The sequence below is a fragment of the Mustela putorius genome, unplaced genomic scaffold (genome assembly GCF_011764305.1).
Source record: "Mustela putorius furo isolate JIRA1106 unplaced genomic scaffold, ASM1176430v1.1 tig00000842_pilon_pilon_pilon, whole genome shotgun sequence".
NCBI classification, from domain to species: Eukaryota; Metazoa; Chordata; class Mammalia; order Carnivora; family Mustelidae; genus Mustela; species Mustela putorius.
In genome coordinates this window covers 3,129,563-3,136,411 of record NW_025421493.1, presented here as the reverse complement: position 1 = coordinate 3,136,411, position 6,849 = coordinate 3,129,563, and positions in this window count along the sequence as shown.

Here is a 6,849-nt window from a genome sequence, read left to right as displayed (position 1 = left end):
GAAAGAACCAAGATGCCCTTCAATGGATGAATGGATAAGGAAGATGTGGTCCATATACATTATGGAGTATTATGCCTCCATCAGAAAGGACGAATACCCAACTTTTGTAGCAACATGGACGGGACTGGAAGAGATTATGCTGAGTGAAATAAGTCAAGCAGAGAGAGTCTAATTATCATAGGGTTTCACTTATTTGTGGAGCATAACAAATAGCATGGAGGACATGGGGAGTTAGAGAGGAGAAGGGAGTTGGGGGAAATTGGAAGGGGAGGTGAATCCTGAGAGACTATGGACTCTGAAAAACAATCTGAGGGGTTTGAAGTGGCGGGGGGGTGGGAGGTTGGGGTACCAGGTGGTGGGTATTATAGAGGGCACAGATTGCATGGAGCACTGGGTGTGGTGAAAAAAATAATGAATACTGTTATGCTGAAAATAAATAAATTTAATTAAAAAAAACATACAGAGAGTCTGCTTTGCCCTGGTATGTCTACAGCAGTGATTCTAGGGCAAGTGAGGGCAGATGAGCCTGTATGAAAAGGAGACTTAGGGATGGTAACGTGGGAAGGGGCTGGTGCTGGAGCTGTACCAGCTGGGCATCTCTCAGCCCTCTGATTCCCTCCTCTTGGCTTCTCGGAGACTTGATCACCCATGATATTGAAATGGTACCAAAGCCTAGAAACAGCATGGCTGCCTCCCTGCAGACCTATGAAAAGAACATGCCTGAGGTGAGGACTCAGGGCCAGTGCTGAGACTGATGGTGAAGGTGGGAAAGATTAGGTAGAAGAGACAGGTTGGTCTCAGATATCCCCTGTTGGGATCCTCACTCTAAATTTTTCCTCACCATAGCTTTTGCCCTCGAACCTGAGCAACAAGACACCCTTTCAGCTGGATGGCCTGTCTGACACTGTGCAGAATGTCGCCGGCATTAAGTACTTGAACCTCTCCAACAGTGAGGTGAGGTGTGATACCCAGATCCTTCTTTGAAAGGAAGGTGGGAGTGCTCATGGGATGGTGACAAGTCAGGGAAGTGGATTTTTTGGAAAAAAGAAGAGCTAGGTGTGCAGGGTCATCCTGGCCATCTTTCTCTGCTCCATGTGTTTCCTTCCCATAATTAGAGGTGATGTCTTCAGAGGAGCTGGACAAGGGCAAAAGTCTGCAGCCAGAAGAGATGAGTGCCGACAGAAGCCCCCTGTGCACTGCCTTCCCTGATAAACCAACCAACATAAAGTCAGTTGTACACTGTGTCACCCCATGGGACTCTAAACTATGCCTAACGGTACCTATTTGGAGGAGCCAGCAGCTCTGTTCCTTTGCAGGAGACCAGAATCCCTATGCTCTCCTCTTTGTGTCCCTCACCTGTGCTGAAACATCTCCTATTTGGATTAAGAGGCTAGAGTATAGCTTCTGAGCCCTGGCTCAGGCCAACAGACAGAGGGGGAGGTTCACTGAGACTTACTTTTCTTGGCAAGAAGGGCCGGAAGTGGAGCTGAAGCTGCCTAATGTGCCTCAAGTTAAGATGGCTCTTGGATCTGTAATAGGATGAAGAGGTGGGAGAATTTCTGGGTCCATTTATGGGGATCTGAATAGAACAGGGTAAAAAGGGAGCTGTGGGGTGGAGAAAAACAGTGGAAGAAGAAAAATATGGGTTAGGGGGAAATGCCTTCTACATGATGCTGGGTCCAATACTCCTCTATAGAATGCAAAACATTATTCTCTTATACCTGTGGTTTTCAACTCTGGATATACAGAAAAATCCTCTCCAATGTCCAGACTCAAGAAATTGAATTGAAAAAAAAGAAAGAAATTTCATCAGAATATCTAGGGGTAGATCCAGTCATCAGTGTTTTTAAGGCTCCCCAACTGATTCTCATGAGCTGTCAAAATCAAAAGCCTTATCTAATAGTATATTAGTTTTCTAAGGCAAAGTCATCACAGACTGAGTGGCTTAAGCAATAGAAATTTATTTCTCACAGTTCTGAAAACTAGAAAGCCAAGGTCCAAGTACTTATAGCATTAGTTTCTTCTGAGGCCTCTCTTCTTGCCTTGCAAGTGGTCACCCTCTTACTCCTTTTTCACATGGTCATCCTTCTGTGCACACACACTCTTGTTATCTCTCCTTATTTCCTAAACTCCTCTCATAGGTAGATAATCTAATCAGACTGGCTTATGGCCTACCCTGATGGTTTCTTTTTAACTTAATTACCTCTTTAAAGGCCTTATCTTCAAATCCAGTCATATGCTGAGGTACAGAGAGTTAAAGCTTCAACATATGAGTTTGGGTGGGACGCAGTTCAGTTGGTACAGATGGTATAAGTAATATCTTGGTCTGAGAAGTTCAGGTGCCTTTTAGCAGCCTTCCTGCGACTACCACACAACAATTTTACAATCACTTTGTTGGGCAGAAGTTGGTCATGTGGCCACACATAGCTGCAAAGGAGACCACCAGTGTGGTCTTTTACTGCCAACACTACTATCCAAAATAAATTTCAGATTCTATTATTTCTTAAAGATTTTAATGATTTATTTGACATGGGGAGAGGGGAGAGAGCAAGCATAAACAGGGGAGAGGGGCAGAGGAAGAGGCAGAAAGAGAAGCAGGCTTCCTGCTGTGCAAGGAGCCAATATGGGTTTCAATCTCAAGACCCTGGGACCACCACCCAATGGGGAAGGCAAACGCTTCACCTACTGACCCACCCAGGTGCCCTGGGATTCTATTTTTAAGGGAGAAGTATAATTGGTATAGAATATATATTATACTTTTATATCCAAGACAGCTAGAAGCATCAATTATTGGGCTCTTTCTACCCAATTTTCCAACCACAATTTTCATGGGTTCAAATAAAACTTCTGTTTTAGAGACACCTAAGCTCACTCTTCTGTCCTCCCAAATCCCCTGTCCCAGACTGCTTGGCTCTTCACAACTTAACATACATATATTTAATCACTGTCATTTATCCATTCAACAAATATTTAGTGGTTAACAAAGACATGAGAGGCACTGTGATAGATACTAGAGATAAAGTAGAGAACCTGACAGACATGGTCCTGTTTCCCATTGAGCTTACATTTTAGAGGGGATGATACCTTCAGGGATGAAATGTTATTAAGAAAATAATATGGGGAAACATGATAGAGAGCCAGTAGGGTGGGGAAGGCAGGGAAGAATTTTCTGAAGAAATGACTTTTATCTGATACTCAGCAAGAAGCAGTCAGCTGTGGGCAGATATGGGACCTTAGGGAACAGGAGAGGGTGCAGCAAGAAGAAGGGCCCTAAAATATGAAGACGCTTGGCACATGTAGGAAATAGTTTGGATTCCAGTGTGTCTTAGAACAGTGTTGGGAAATGAAGTTAGAGTAGCAGAAGAGGCCAGGTCACAGAAAGCCCTATGGGCCATGATAAGCATTCCAGATTTTGTTCTTACTAAGATGGAGCCACTGGGGCACTTTAAGAAAGAAAGGAATATTATTACAATATACTTTATTAAAGGTCAGTCTGAATGTCTTTTGTGGAACAGACTGAAATATAGGAGCAAGGGAATGAGGTAGGAGACTTCTACAGACATGAGAGTGAGAAGTTACAGTGGCATGGACCAAAGTCTCAACAATGGAAGAGGTGAGAAGGAGTTTAAAGTGAGATTTATTCCAGAAATACTGAACTTGCTGATGAAGTCCATGTTTGAAGTGAGGGATAGAAAGGAACCTAGTGTGTCTTTTGGAATGTGGATCTTTGCAACTGGGTTAGGGTGGTTTTCTTAGATGAAGAACTGAGTCGAGGGTCAGGTTTAGTGCAATTCCAAGAAATTGACAGTTCTGTTTTGATCATGTTGTTTGTGGAGCTTATGAAAAAATCTGGGTGGGGCCACACTGTTGGATATATAAGTCTGGAGCTCCTGATAATATTTTTGGCTACAGCAAAAACAAGAGAGAACAACTATACAATTTAACAGAGTAATTCAATCAGAAAATACTTGATTCTACATATGAGCAGGACCCAGCTCTAGATTTTAGAAGGGATATGAAGACATTTTAAATCAACTTTACTGAGCTATAACTTGTGTTCAATATAATGCATCCATTTTAGGTGTATAATTCAATAAATTTGGATAAATTTATCCATTCATACATGTAACTACCACAGTGGACATAAAGAACATTGATATGAAGGCTTTTAAGATCCCTATCCCTTTCTGGGGCACCTGGGTGGCTCAGTGGGTTAAAGCCTCTGCCTTCAGCTCAGGTCATGGTCCCAGGGTCCTGGGATCGAGCCCCGAATCAAGCTCTCTGCTCAGCAGGGAGCCTACTTCCCCCCCTCTCTCTGCCTGCTTCTCTGCCTACTTGTGATCTCTGTCAAATAAATAAAATCTTTAAAAATAAAAAGATCCCTATCACTTTCTTCATGAAGCTCATCATGCTGTTAGAGGGAAAGAAATGCAGACATGTAAGTGAAAGAAAGATATAAGGAAGTAAAGGGTAAGTTTCAATGACTGTAACAGTTCTTGAAGGATGTCACTTTGGTGAGGGTATCCACTGGAAATGCCTGACTATAACGCAAATACATTTGGGGCAGGAAGCTTGCCATCAACATAAAAGGTCAAGGGAGAAGTCAGGCCAGGCCACAAGATTTTCATCTCCTCAAATATCTCACCAATCTGAAATGCCCATAATTATTCACCACTTTGGCTTAAAATATTTGGAATTATCTTTATACTACAAGTTATAAAATGCACATAAATATTTCAAGAGTGATGTCTGTGGGATACATAGAAAGCCAGCACTCCACTAACATATGCTTATGGTGTCATAGGTAGATTTTCTGGCAACCGCCTCATTAGAGGATAGGGAACTTCAGGACAAATGAGGGATTAGCACAGCAAGTACTCAATTATCCTCTTAACTCCTCTGTTTTCTTTTAACCTGACAATAGAAAAACTTCCTTCCTTTGGGATAGCCTGTATCATTTTGTGGTGGTAAGCCTCATAAGGAAGCATGTGACATTCATTTTAGTCCAAAGAAAAGGAGGATTTTATTGGGAGCATGAGTTCATCTAGGGATTGGGGGAAGCCCTAGAAAATGATGTGTGTGTGTGTGTGTGTGTGTGTGTGTGTGTGTGTGAGGAGGAGGTATAAACAAAGTCCATGGGCTATAAATTTTCAGTATCTATGTTTATTCTTACTGATAGTAACATGTAAAAAGTGGTTATGGTGAGAGAGATGGAGGTTATGTCGAAGCCTAACAGTGTGAGTCCTGATTTATCTAGGTGGGTGGATATAGCTTTGCTACTGTTGAATGTTCAATCTTCCAGCAACAGAAACCAATGTTGATCACCAAAATGGGACTGGTTGAATAGACTGGGTCTTTTCACTCTGAAAGTGAAAGGCCAATGACTCTTTCGAGAGGAAAATACACGTATTGAAGGTAATGGTTTTCTTGTCAGGTCTTGGCCATCACCTTTATCTGAGAGCATAGTGTTTGATCCACTGTCATGGAATTCTCAGAATACATCATATCAAACAAAGAGACCCACTTTATAGCAACATGTATGGAAATGGACCCATAGAAATGGGATTCACTGATCATATGATATATTGCACTACCCAGAAACTCCTGCCTAATAAAGGATTAAAATGGATTGCTGAAAGACCAAATGAAGTTCTGTTTAAAGGTGACATTTTAGTAGAATTGGGAGTCATCATCTAGGACTCTAATGTACACCATGAGTAAAAGACTTTTATGGGGTTCTAATCCTCAAAAAAGATAATACATGGATCTGGAAAACAAGGGAGTATAAGAAGGACATACCATTTGTCATCATTCCAACTGACCAGGTTGGAGAAATTTGGGTGCCTGGTTTCTATAACTCTGGGTTATTGAACTATAAGCTACAAATTCTACTCATATACTTCGTCTTCCTTGTGCTCATCAACCATCCTGTAAAAGAAGAGTCACCATCCTGGCAGAGGTAATTGACTATTATCGGGAGAGGTATGAACATTATTACACACTGAGAGCAGGAAGAAATATGTTTGGCTACGAAGCAATCCATTGAGTGCTTCTTAGTAGTCCCCTGCCCAGTTTTGACAATAAAAGGATAATGGAGAAACCCACAGCCATAGAAGAATAAAATGACCAGGAATGAGGGTCTAAATAATGCTACTCATAACCCATTACAACCATCAGACTTGGGGACTGAAGATGAAGGGAATCTAGAATGGGTAGTGGACAAAAGAGATGAATATTAGTTGTGGCCACATGACCAGATGCAAATATGGGCTGGTAATTATTATCTTCTAAGTTTCCTTCAGTAATACAGAACCACTGGGTTTTCTGAGCATATGTGGAGTAGTAGATCCAATTAGAGCAAATGGTAGAGAAATAGGAACTCAGAATAACGTTGCCTTGATATCCCTTTCAGAGAATGACTTGTTGCCCACCCTGTGGCAATTAATATCAACAGATAGCCTTCAGCTATCAGCGGTTTCTGGGATAACATCTGCTGCAGAAAGCTGTCTTGCCCGTAGTCATGCCCTTCCTATGGTGTTCCTCATGGATGAAGGTAGGGTATAAAGGCCCAGCCATTTAGGCCCAATGCCTGACAAATCTAGTGGAAAGTTTTAGCTCCTCAACTCAACATGGAGAGGGCAAAAGATATCAGACTTGCATCATAGACTGACTTTTCCCTTGGCCTAATCCTACTTCTTCCTCCCCCAATCTATAGTTTTTTTTTTTATCCCAATGGAACTCTATAATAAATATCAAGCATATTAAATTCAATCTTAAACATTATTTCCTGAGCTCACCTTAGGACCCCTCCCAGAGAACTTGCATATTTGTCTGTTTTGTTTAATGTTA